A 14,109-nucleotide genomic window follows, 5' to 3' on the forward strand; every position below is an offset into this window, starting at 1 on the left:
AAACAAAACATGCAGTAGCACAAAGTATGTAGAAGTTTAAAAAAAACATAGGCCCAGCCTGTGGGAATAATTTCATTATTGTTTACATGCTTTTCACAGGATTAGCATCACAGTTCTACCATTACATCAGATTGTCACTTACTAGAAGCAAATTAATAGAACTTTCCATGCTTATAGGTATTGTACATTGATTCGAATCGATTAGAAGCGGAAAAGCTACTACTGTTCAATACACAGACGCTTCTACCCATCGAATAATTATACCCTGTCTTTGGTCTTGTTAGAGGGGGGTATGACACGCTGGGGTAAAAGTCATGTAGATCCAAGGTGGATATAGGGCTGTCTCCTTCTTGGGGCTGCCAGGTTTAATTCCTCTGCCCCAGCATCCATTATGTCAAGAGCGCCATGAAACCGTTGGTGAACGTGCGCGGTATAAATGTTTTTAACGAACGTAACGTAACATTGTCCACCACTAATTCCCCGTTAACCTCAGAGGCTGCAGAAGAATGAGATCACCTAGTACTTCCTTCCCAATTGGCTTTACTGTCCCAGATTGAAGTACTGGTTAAATCTTTTACATCGCCGTTGGTGGAAAAATTAAACACTCTAGGGGACAGGCTGACGGGTCTAGAAGAAATGATTAAGGCCAACTTGCCACTCACTAAAAACTCTAACACCTAACCGTTCCCAGCCCCTGATGCCCTGCTGCATTCAATCTATTTGTTTAAGAGAAAAACACGGACATAATAAACAACTATTAAAATGGTTACATGACTGACTAACACTTTCAAAACATATACAAACTTGTATTATAAGGCTCATATTTTCATTCGCATCTCTCTGCTGCTTAAAAGCTCCCAGTGGACTAAGAAGGGTCAGCACCCCCTTTTGTACCGCTCTGCTCACAGGAAGCAGAAGCAGGCAGCATCTCTCTCTTCCCCTAAGCTAATCACAACACTGCAATGGTAGCGCTGTGTTTGGCTAGGATGCCGTTCTTACAGGCGTCCAGAGGGAGGCAGTTTTCTTCATGCAGGCTGTGCAGCAGCCTAAATGAAGAAAACGGAGAGTGCTATGACTGGTTTGGTCAGTCCTGGGGCCAACCAAACAGTCAGCACCCATAACATTAGGCTAGCCACTACTCCCTAACCCACCCACCCACCCGCCCCCAACCATGCATACCCTGTTTCTGCTTTCTCGCGGTGCGAGAAGCAGAAACGTAAAATGGGATTTATACCTGTTAGAAATGGGATTTCTGGTTGGATGAGGCTTGCGCCAAAGCCAGGCAGAAACCACCACACTAGTTAGGGCAAGGGAGTTATACTCCAAAGATAACCCCTGCTCACCCCTTTGGCAACGTGACACGAGCAGTAAGGCTGATCCCGGAGGCAATGTGTAAAGCATTTGCGCACGCACCCACCAGCAACAACATCCCAGGCCCCCCACAAAAGGAACTCCACACAAGGTTATATCAAAAATAGCCTTTGTATTCTCAAAACGCATTAGAATAATAATCACATGATGTACATTGTGCCAACTGGCACGGGCAATATTTACAAGGGATTATGTACACCTGACATGGCCACATGGACCACTGTCAGCATCAGCACTTGGTAAAGAAATAGTAACATAGACAACTTGGTAAAAGTAAGATAGGCCATAAAACCTACAACCAGTAAACACTGGTAATCACTTGTACTTTGCAACAGTCTGTGACATGAAATCCATCATGCACAGTATCCCACAAGTCTAACTACATTAGACCCTAACCACCTAAGTAAACACTACACTAGGGGTGTAAATCACACAGGGAAGTATAATCTCCCTAACACAAACCTAAATAGGTAAAACAACCTCCTATGCATAAACCATAACTAGAGGTATCAAACAGGGTGCGCAAAACGTACTATACACAATACATTTCCTAGCACCCCAAAAAGCATTTGCACATAAATCACCATAGCACATAAAACACATTAGGGTCTGCGCCTTATAATTGTAACAATCCTCCCTGGCCAACTGGCCATCTCTAGTAAGGGGGCTCAAACGACCTATGTCCAGAGAGTCAGGGCTGCTGCCTAAGCAGCAAAGGTCAAGGTTGCGCCACTGTGCCAAAACCTAAACGTTGCAGCTGCCCACTACTTGCTGGGCAGCTGAGGACAATGAACTGGGGCCTAAACGCTGCCGCTGGCACTAAGTGCTGCGCAGCTGGGGAAGGCCAAAGTAGGCCGAAGGAGTGTGTCTCACTCCTGGGTTCACAAGCACAGGTCCCCTGCAAGAAAGAACCTAACCGGTGCAGATGCCCAGTGCTTGCTGGGCAGCTGTGAAATCAAAACTGCGGCCTGGGCACTCACTGGCCCTCTAGGAACAGAACTGCGCCAAATGCTGGAGCCCTCTGGCTCTGGAAATAAACACTGCGCACATTGGTGCCCTCAAGGCTCTTAAATAAACAGGCTGGAACCACCACGGGCTCTTGCAATACTGATGGCCCAATCAAGAAAGAACTTGCCCCAAACACTGAGGCATCCCAGGGGGAAGACATGGGCCCCTCGGACCCTTCACAGGGCTCTCTTAACAGAACGTGCCCACGGTTGGAGACATACTGGGCTCTTAGGATAATTGGTACCCACATCATTGGAGCCCTCGGGTTCGGGTCATAACTGGGACCAACAACAGCAGTGTGGGCACGGGGGGGCGGGCACCGACAACGTGCCCCGACACCACCTACCCCTAAGCAATGAAGCGTGGGCCCCTTGGGCCGAATAAACACTTGGGCAAGGCGTTGGAGCAGCCCTCTGCAACTTGGAGCTGCTCTGGTGAGAGGTACCGAGAATGAGTCCCGCCATCCCCACTCACCTGTTGGAGCGGGGGACTCTCTTCCAGAGGCGGCGCCCTTCTTCACCCGGCCCCCCACCTCGGGACCGGGACTCAAGGCAGAGAGCACTCGTGGCTCTGGACTACTGTGCGGCTTCCTGCTGGCAGCCCTGGGGCTCTCCCTAACTCATATGAGCCCCGGGCCACGGGAAGCCATTACTCAGCTGCTTATCCCTTCTCTCCGCCTGACGCCACCGCGGTGCTCTCTCCTTCACATGGGAGCCACGCATCGACACCATGCGGTGTCACTTCCCCTTCCATCTGGCGGCCCCGCCCACAGCCAGGCGGGCCGCGGACGGTGACTTGATCTCAGGGGACAATGAGGGGTAGGCTCCCTCTGGATCAGCAATACATAGCGGGGTGGGCACTCGCTGAAGAAACAAATAAGCGGCCATAATCGGGGTGGGCACCCGAAAAATAAATAATTAAAGAAGCGCGGTGGCACCTGCAATAGGCCACAAAGTCTTCCCTCGATAAGGGCTGCAGCGTTGCTCTGCTCAGCCCCCAGGCTCTCCCTTCTCTAGGGAAATTAAATTAAAGCGCGCCCAGCCCAAAATAAGGCGCAGGGAGGCTGCTGAAGGTCCTGGTAAAATTAACAGCAATCAAAAAGGTCCCAGCAGTCCTGAAGGAATAAAGGTGGAGCAAAACAGCTCCCAGCAAAGAAAAGTCCTCCAGCATCCAGGGCATCCAAGGGCTGAGCACGGCCCGGGGAGGCAAGCCTTCCCCAGGGCCCAAGCAGTAGCACGCCCCTGGTAGATTCAAGTCAGGAACAAGAACATTTACTTGGGCTCACAGCCCCTCTTTTATACACAGAAATCCTTTGTTGTCAAAGGTGCAGGCAAGGGGCGAACCAGATGCAACTGGTTCTTGAGCACTTTGTTTTGCTCAGCCCCTCTGCCTATTCACAGGATGGTTGAAAACAATGGGGTAGACCCAATATGTCAAAGGACATGGGTGATAGTATATATAAAGAAGGTGGTCCCTGACAGCAATTTAAATATCAATTAATGTGAATCTTAATTTTTCACAGAACAAATAATCAGATTGAATCTGTAACCAAGGAGGGGAGATATAGTACTTGCATTATGTATGCAGTAAACCCAACACAACTAATTTAATGAAAAACATGTAACTAATAATCACATTTATATCACAATTTTTATTTACATATTCATAAAGTGGTTACTGGGAAGGAAGGATAAAAGGGAAAGAGTGCTCAAGTGAATTAGAGAGAAGAAAGGCTCAAGGCACAGGATTAAGGTGATTATGTACAACAAAAGGACAATTTAAAGTTGCACAAAAACAGAGCCTACTCATACAATTCTATATACATTATTATACAAGGGGCAAGTGAATAAATGGTATAGGCCTCAAAAATAAAAGGGGCGTAATCGTCGAGGTTTCGACCCTGGCGCAATACGGGAAATTCACGACCTCTGCAGGGGGTCTTCTTCAGGACAGTAGCGGGTGAAGGAGGGGGTGGGGGACCACAGAATTAATGTGGAGGTGTATCACGCCAATTCGACTGGGCGGGCCACCTCTGATCGGTGGGTCCTTTCAGATCCAAATAGGAAGGAATAATATGGTTGGTGTTTCAAAGGGATTGTTCCGGGTCTGGTTACAAGACTTATGGAAGGTCATTTGAGGGGGAACCACTGTAAGTAGGACATGATTGATGTGGATCGATTGCATGAAAAAATCACCTGCACAGGTTATTACTGGCAAGGCAATATGCGCTTGAATTCGCGGTTTGTTACCATTAGTCGGCGCAACCAATATCCCACGTGACTTGGACCACGTATTTTATCTGTCTCATGAGGTACGCATGCTTTTCTTTTGTATGAAAATCGCGTCTCACAAATGGTCTTATTTGTCAGCGACGGGTTAACTTCAGTTTGTTTTCAATTCTTGTATTTTATCCTCAGCCTTGTATACATAATTTAAGGCATATCTTTAAAGTTTTGTGAATGCCAGCAAACCGCGTCTCCTGAACCCGTGGACTCGAGAAACGCATGCGTACCTCATGAGACAGATAAAATACAAGAATTGAGAACAAACTGAAGTTAACCCGTCGCTGACTAATAAGACCACTTGTGAGACGCGATTTTCATACAAAAGAAAAGCATGCGTACTTCATGAGACAGATATATTAAGGAATGCAGCTGATTAAATGTTGAGTTGAGACAAAGAGATTGAAAGAGAAGATTTTATACTAGGATCCCTCAACCTTTTGCTGGTTGAAAATCGAGATAACGATCCTTCCCAAAACTGTTGTCAGGATATCCATACAGAGCCCATAAATTGTTGAGAAGAGCGTCTGTTCTGCTAAAGGTCCTGAGGAAGGTGGTCCCATCCCACCAAAACGCGTCGACCTAGCGTGATAGATCACATAATTACTTGTGACCCTTCAGACACAGAATAGAGATTGAATGTGGAGTGTATGTGAGTGTATGCATGAGGCATTGGTGAGAGTGAGTTAGAATTGTTCTCTGTATGGTATTATTAATTGTCCATAGATTAATTGTTAATTAAATGAATTCTAATTCTTTTTGGAAAATGATTGTGATAACTTGAAGAAACACAGTAAAAAATAAAAAAGAATAATTTTGTAAAAAAGAATATAAAAAGAGATAATAAAAGTCATAAATATGAAAAAAATTTATCCTCAGCCTTGTATATATAATTTAAGGCATATCTTTAAAGTTTCGTGAACGCCATCAAACAGCGTCTCCCGAACCCGTGGACTCGAGAAAAGCATGCGTACCTCATGAGACAGATAAAATACAAGAATTGAGAACAAACTGAAGTTAACCCGTCGCTGACTAATAAGACCACTTGTGAGACGCGATTTTCATACAAAAGAAAAGCATGCGTACTTCATGAGACAGATATATTAAGGAATGCAGCTGATTAAATGTTGAGTTGAGACAAAGAGATTGAAAGAGGAGATTTTATACTATAATCACTCAACCTTTTGCTGGTTGAAAATCGAGATAACGATCCTTCCCAGAACTATTGTCAGGATATCCATACAGAGCCCATAAATTGTTGAGAAGAGCGTCTGTTCTGCTAAAGGTCCTGAGGAAGGTGGCCCCATTCCCCCGAAACGCGTCGACCTAGCGTGATAGATCACATAATTACTTGTGACCCCTCAGACACAGAATAGAGATTGAATGTGGAGTGTATATGAGTGTATGCATGAGGCATTGGTGAGAGTGAGTTAGAATTGTTCTCTGTATGGTATTTTTAATTGTCCATAGATTAATTGTTAATTAAATGAATTCTAATTCTTTTTGGAAAATTATTGTGATTAACTTGAAGAAACACAGTAAAAAATAAAAAAGAATAATTTTGTAAAAAGAATATAAAAAGAGATAATAAAAGTCATAAATATGAAAAAAATATATGTTGTCACCGTGTGTTGAAGGTTTTCTCTGAAAGTATAAATGTCGATAATTGTAAAGTAATTTAGGTCATGAGGGAATCATCTTCTGTGTTGTACTTGTGTTCCTCTCTCTTCCCTGACCTCAAAGTACCTTAACCTCTTGGCTGCTAATGACAAGGGTAACTCGGCATGCCCCTCCCATTCATTTCAATGCAAATCCCATTATAAAGCTTTCAAAGCCTTAGCAGCCAAGTGGTTAAGAGGGGGTCTCATATACATGTAGATACAAAGAGCTTGTCCCATCTTCATGCACTAATGGGGAAGCTATTTGTACTCTGTGCCTTAATATGTCAGAATAAACTGTAAATAAGCATATCAGCAGCCATTGTTTTTACCAAGATTTGTTGCCTTATGTTTTGTATTGTCTGTTGATATTGCGGTTAAGCAATGTACACGTTTTCAGTATTTCCAGAAGAATATTCGAGGAGTGCTGCACGTGTTCCAACCGACCGCGGTACAACGTGCAGCGCATGTGAGCCCCACCCGCTGCTTCTCTATAAAAGAGTACTCCGAGCACTCGCAGTTGCTTGTGCTTGTTTCCTCTCTCCCGCTTACCTGTGATCCCGCGTCTTGCTCCAGTCCCCAACCTTCCACCTACCTGCAATCCTGAGCCTGGATTCAAGCCTCCTCCGGATCCCGGCAACTTGGCTTGGTACTTCGGAGGCTCAGCCTTCTGCCCTGAGCTCCCGAGTGCTTCCGGTCCACATCCTCAGGTTTCCCTGGCGTTTCCAAACTCTGGCCTCTTCCGATCCTCCGATAATTATGGATCTATCGACAACAAAGAAAAAAGCAACATCAGGCAAGCCGGTCACTGAAATAAACAACGCCTAAAAGTAAGTGCACTTGCTTCATATGTTTGGATGACAGAACTACAAAGGCATTGATACAGCGGACATTATAGACTTATGTCGTACGTCAAAGGAACATTGGAATTCCTCAGTTATTTGTTATTACTATAATTCGCTGATTAGTTTCCCTGAAGGTGAAGAGAAACTATAAGAACTTTATGACTTTGTGTGCATCTTTTGGCTCATGAAGAGCAGAGAACAGTACATAGCAGGGGTCTTGAATGGGAACAGTGAGTTGAGAATCTGGTTCCCTCATAATTGTATTTCTTGCTCATGGTCAACTGACAAACAATAACCAGTACATTGTTTATCATATTTAGTTTCATAGATTAACGCTTCCTTTTTACAAGACCCATTTCTTGTGACAAAAAGACCAGAATTTAGAGAGGTATTCATGAAAATGTTATTGCACTGTTCATACTATGTCATTAACATGTCATGAAACTTAGATAGGCACAAAAGGACATGAGACTAGTTAGTTGAGGGCGTAGAACATTGTGTATTGAACAGTAATGGCTATCTATTCTCTCATTCAATAGGTAACACAATAAACTGCCGTCATATCAGTGAGCACAGTCATCAGATCATCAACGTCATACCAGTGATCTTCACGAGTGAAGCAGTGCTGAGTCGTGTTTGTCTCTCTTTTGTTATTTTATCCACTTCCCCCTTCCCTTGGGTTTCTTTTCTTTCCAGACTGTTTGTATTCAGTGTTGTGAGATCAGACGCCTACGGGTGGGTATGGACTGTCTTCACGTCTCTTCAACAGAACTACCAGGATGTGCAGGTGAGCAAAGGGACTAACAGAATCACAAGCCTCATAACTCCTAGTTCTGCTGAGAAGATGAATACAGGGGAAGCAACAGATGGAATAGGTCCCGCCGACATGGCACAGGTTCTAGAGGAGGGTTTAGTTCAGAACGAGTCAGTAACAGTGCTTGTGGGTCAAATGCAAGTAAAATTAGAAAAATCAAAAATGGAAAATGCCGCCTTGAGACACGATTTGGTTCGATATAAACCCCGAGAAAATCTCTGGGGAACTACTTTTTCTCCTTCCTTTAAAAACTCTTTTGAAACTGGTGCCAGAGCAAAAGACACCACTGCTACTTCCTCCCCCGTGGAAATAACAGTGAATGTTCCAAGTATAGTGCCTTTGGCAGCTCCGGAACGTTTTCATGGAGATAGCAGTAAATTTCATGTCTTCTTAAATCAGTGCCAGTTACATTTTGTTTGTAAGCCGCAACAGTTTCCTACCGACGCCACTAAGGTGGCCTTTGTATTATCATATTTTGGGGGAACTGCTGCGAATTGGTCCATACCTTATGTAGATCGGGATGACCCAATTCTCCTTAACTGGGGTCAATTTAAGAGAACAATGACCCGTCTCTTTGCTAAGCACATGTACATACAGGCGAGTGACAATGAACTCTTAAATCTAAGACAGGGGAGTAAAGACTTACTAACATATCTAACTAGTTTAAACCGTTTATTAACAGAAACACAATGACCAGAGGAAAAGCGAGTCTCTCTCTTTTACAAGGGATTGAAGGATGAGTTAAAAGACGCTCTGGCTCACATAGTGGACCTTCCCGATGATTACTCTGACTTCGTAAACCTAGTGGTCAAATTAGACCATAGGTTAGGAGAAAGGAAGGGAGATAGAGCCAAAATGGAATCAAGATTGACCTTTCTGAAGCATGATAAAAAAGAGGACAATAAGTTGCCAGAGCGGGAACCTATGCAGATAGGGACCCCTAAAGGTCCATTATCTGCAGAAGAGGACGAAAGGAGAAGAAAACTTCACTTATGCCTGTATTGTGGTAAAGCAGGTCATTTCGCTAAGGAATGCCTAATAAAACCTAAAAGCTCAAATAAGGTTAATGCTTTAACCACAACATCTTCGGACTCGGAAAACAAATAAGCTCAACAAGGGCAGAGGTTCACTTGTTTGAGAAAACCTATGACTCAGACCTCAAAGTATGCTGCTCACACGGTTCCACACATACCCAAGCATTTCTTAATTCATATAATCTTGATTGTGAGTGCTCAGTTAAGACATTCCCTCCAAGTTCTCCTAGATTCTGGTGCTACAGGCAGCTTTGTAGACAATACCATGGCAAAGAAATTAGGCCTTCCAATTGTGCAGAAAACCTGTCCTGAGTCAGTATGTGCTGTTGATGGTTCAGAGTTAACGTCAGGATTAATCACACACCAAACCAGTCCTCTTACCATGGTCTGTCAGAATGGACACCCAGAACTCATAACTTTTGATTTGATTGACACCCCTAACTTTGGTCTGATATTAGGGGTACCCTGGCTTACTTCTCACAATCCAAAGATTATTTGGGTTTCCAGGACGGTCACCCTAGATTCTGCCTTTTGTAAATCTACTTGTTACCAAGAAGCAAGAAGTGATCAGTCAACAGTAGTACATTGTGCCACTGTGACACAAGTACAAGAAGGCCTTCGTCCTGAATATTTTGAATATAGGGATGTCTTTGATCCAGTGAAAGCTAGTGTGTTACCACCACATAAAACGTATGACTGTCGTATAGACTTAATACTAGGAGCACCTCTGCCAAATAGCAGAGTGTATGCTCTTACTGAAGAAGAAACCAAATACCTACGAACCTATCTGGATGAGCTTTTGCACTCAGGTTTCATTTGTCATTCCACGTCTCCGGTGTCATCTCCACTTTTTTTTATACCGAAACCGGATGGGTCTCTTCGCGCCTGCATTGATTATAGAGGACTTAATAAAGCCACTATTAAAAATAAGTACCCGCTTCCCTTAATACCTGAACTTCTTGATCAGTTGAGGCATTCTACCATCAATACCAAATTGGACCTACGTAGAGCCTACCATTTGGTTCGCGTCAAAGAAAATGACAAATGGAAAACAGCCTTTAAAGCCAAATTTGGCTTATTTGAATACACTGTGATGCCGTTCGGGTTGTGTAACGCCCCAGCAGCATTCCAATTCTTTATTAATGAGGTTCTACACGAATTCCTGGAGGTATGCGTCATAGTGTATATTGACGACATTCTCATTTATTCTAAAAATCAGGAGGAACACACACAACATGTTAGGTCCGTGTTGGCCAAGTTGAAAGAACATTCGGCCAGATTCATCAAGCCGAAAACGGCTCACAAGAGGCCAGATTCTGAGAATCTGGCCCTTTGCGAGCGCTATTTTTGCATTTGGAATTCATCATCCCAAATGCAAAAATCGCATTTTTAGAAATGGCATATTTGTGAATAATTGCATTTAAGGAATCTCAATTAGAGATTCCTTAAATGCAATTCAAGAAGCATTTAAAAATTGCGAAATCGCTATTTTGGGCCGCTATTTACCGCGAGGTCAAACCTCGTGGTAAATAGCGAAAACTTAGAAAAATGCATTTAAATGCATTTTTCTATGTTGCATGTTACACACACACATGTCCTTTGGACATGTGTGTGCGCAACACCAATGTAGATTACATTTCAAGGGTGCTACAGGGTGTCGCACCCTTGAAATCGCATCCTTATTTGCGATTAGCAAATTGCTAATCGCAAATAAGGAATAACTCTCCATTCATTCCTATGGGCCTTTAGTCCACATAAGGAATGTGTAGGAATCGCAATTTATTTAGCGATTCCTACATGAATCCCGTTTTGCAAGTGCTTAATAGCGATTCCTTAATAATCGCTATAAGGGACTCGCAAAACGGCACTATGATGAATCTAGCTGATAGTCTTTTTGCTAAACTGGAGAAATGCACTTTCAATACCAGTACAGTTGATTTCTTGGGATACTGCCTCTCTCCACAGGGTATCACCATGGATAAAAAGAAAGTCAGTGCAATTACGGAGTGGCCCGAACCTACTTCCTTAAAGGAAGTGCAGACATTTTTGGGTTTCGCAAATTTTTATAGGAGATTTATCTCTCATTTTGCAGAAACTATGGCTCCTATTACCAAATTATTGCAGAAAGGGCAATGTTTCATTTGGGATGCTAACGCTTCTCAGGCTTTTCAGCTTTTGAAACACAAATTCACTACAGCACCTATTCTTAAACACCCAGATCCTGACCTTCCGTTTTACGTTGAAGCTGATGCTTCGCAGGTAGCAATTGGAGGAGTCCTTTCCCAAGGATATACTGTAGATGGACAATTGTAGATTGGACAATTGCATCCTATAGCCTACTATTCCAAAAAATTATTGCCAGCCGAAAAAAACGATACCGTTGCCGAGAGAGAACTCCTGGCCATCAAGGTGGCTTTTTCAGAATGGAGGCACTATTTAATGGGAGCCAAATTCCCAGTTACCATTTTCAGTGATCACAAAAACCTCCAGTTCTTTAGCTCTAATAAAGCACTAACACCACGACAAATGTGCGGGCTCAATTTTGTTTGTGAATTCGATTTTGTCATAACATATAGGCCAGACACACAACAGATTTCATCAGATGTGTTATCTAGGCACGGGCATACTTCAGAAAACAAACAAGAGAAACAAGGCTTACCTATTATAGCTCCTCACAAAATCTTAGCACCAATACTAACATAGAATTTCATGAAAGACTTATATACAACACACTTGCAAGTAGACCAATTAGGCTGGTTAAAGGAGCCCCATAATACGATTCAACAGGGTTATTTTATCATGGTTCCCTACTCTATGTACCAACCACAGATTTACAGGAACAGCTTATAGCTTGGCACCACACATCAGTATTAGCTGGACATCCAGGTTGGGTAAAAACAGTAGAGAATATTAAAAAACATTTCTTGTGGTCCACCTTACTTAAAGATGTAAAACAATATATAGATAATTGCCCTATATGTGCTTGTCAGAAAACATTACACAAAGCACCAGCAGGTTTGTTAATACCACTGCCAGTCCCCACTGTTACATGGCATACAGTAAGTGTGGATTTTATTGTTAATTTACCCTCTGTAAAGAAGTTCACTACTGTATTAGTGATTGTAGATTACCTGTCTAAGATGGCATATTTTGTACCTTTGTTGAAGCTCCCACCTGCAGTAGAATTCGCAGACATCTTTATGAAAGAAGTTGTTCGCTTACATGGTTTGCCGAGTAAAATGATTTCTGACCGCGGAAGCAAATTTAATTTTACATTTTGGAAAACCCTCTGTACAAAACTTAAGGTGGAGGTAGCATTGTCCTCTGCTTTCCATCCAGAAACAGATGGACAAACGGAAAGACTAAACCAAACTTTACTTCAGACGTTACGCTGGTTGTTAGCAGACTTTTCCAGTAACTGGTTAGAGGCCTTACCAATTGCCAAACTTGTTTACAATAATTCTGAACATTCGGCCATACAGTGTACCCCATTTTATGTTATGCAAGATCATCACCCCAGAGCCTTACCCGTTGTTGTAGAGGATTCTCTTCTCCCAAAGGTAACAGAAAGGTTAACAAAGCTCACGGAAATACAAGAAAAAGCTAGGAAACATCTCTGTTCTTACAAAGAACGCATGAAGAAACAGGCGATAAACACAGAACGGAAGCACCAACATACCAGATTGGCGATAAAGTGTGGCTTTCCACAAAAAATCTAAATATAGAAGGATCTCGAAAATTGCAACCCAGATTTGTCGGCCCCTTTAAGATAACTACAATCATAAATCCTGTAACTGTAAAGTTAGAATTCCTGATGACTATCCAGTACATGCCGCATTTCATGTAGCCCTACTGAAACCATATAATCCTCATACCCGACCTGAGCCCCCACCTCCACCCATTCCAATCAAGGGACATCTTGAATATGAAGATCATAGCATTCTAGATGCTAAAAGAATTCATGGACGTTTGTTTTATTTAGTGGCCTGGAAAGGATATGATGAAACAGAAAATTCCTGGGAACCAGCCTCCTACGTACATGCCTCAAGATTGATTAGGCAATTTTATATAAGGAATCCCGGTAAACCACGCCCTGTAGGGGGCATTTGAGAGGGGTGACTGTAAGGAATTGTGTGATACAAAGAGCCTGTCCCTTCTTCATGCACTAATGGGGAAGGTATTTGTACTCTGTGCCTTAATATGCCAGAATAAACTGTAAATAAGCATATCAGCAGCCATTGTTTTTACCAAGGTTTGTTGCCTGTTGATAATGCGGTTAAGCAGTGTACACGTTTTCAGTATTTCCAGAAGAATATCCGAGGAGCGCTGCATGTGTTCCAACCGACCGCGGTACAATGTGCAGCGCATCTCTGAGCCCCACCCGCTGCTTCTCTATAAAAGAGAACTCGGAGCACTCGCGGTTGCTTGTGCTCGTTTCCTCTCTCCCGCTTACCTGTGATCCCGCGTCTTGCTCCAGACCCCAACCTTCCACCTACCTGCAAACCTGAGCCTGGATTTGAGCCTACTCCGGATCCCGGCAGCTTTGCTTGGTTCTTCGGAGGCTCAGCCTTCCGCCCTGAGCTCTAGAGCACTTCCGGTCCGCATTCTCAGGTTTCCCTGGAGTTTCCAGACTCCGGCCTCTTCCGGTCCTCCGATCATTATGGACCTATCGACAACAAAGAAAAAGCAACATCAGGCAAGCCAGTCACTGAAATAAACAACGCCTAAATGTAAGTGCACTTGCTTTATATGTTTGGATGACAGAACTACAAAGGCATTGATACAGCGGGCAATATAGACTTACATCGTGTCTCAAAGGAACATTTGGAATTCCTCAGTTATTTGTTATTACTATCCTTCGCTGATTAGTTTCCCTGAAGGTGAAGAGAAACTATAAGAACTTTATGACTTTGTGTGCATCTTTTGGCTCATGAAGAGCAGAGAACAGTACATAGCAGGGGTCTTGAATGGGAACAGTGAGTTGAGTATCTGGTTCCCTTATAATTGCATTTCTTGCCATGGTCAACTGACAAACAATAACCAGTACATTGTTTATTATATTTATTTTCATAGATTAACGCTTCCTTTTTGCAAGAC

The sequence above is a fragment of the Lissotriton vulgaris genome, chromosome 1_1 (genome assembly GCF_964263255.1).
Source record: "Lissotriton vulgaris chromosome 1_1, aLisVul1.2, whole genome shotgun sequence".
In the NCBI taxonomy this organism is placed as follows: domain Eukaryota; kingdom Metazoa; phylum Chordata; class Amphibia; order Caudata; family Salamandridae; genus Lissotriton; species Lissotriton vulgaris.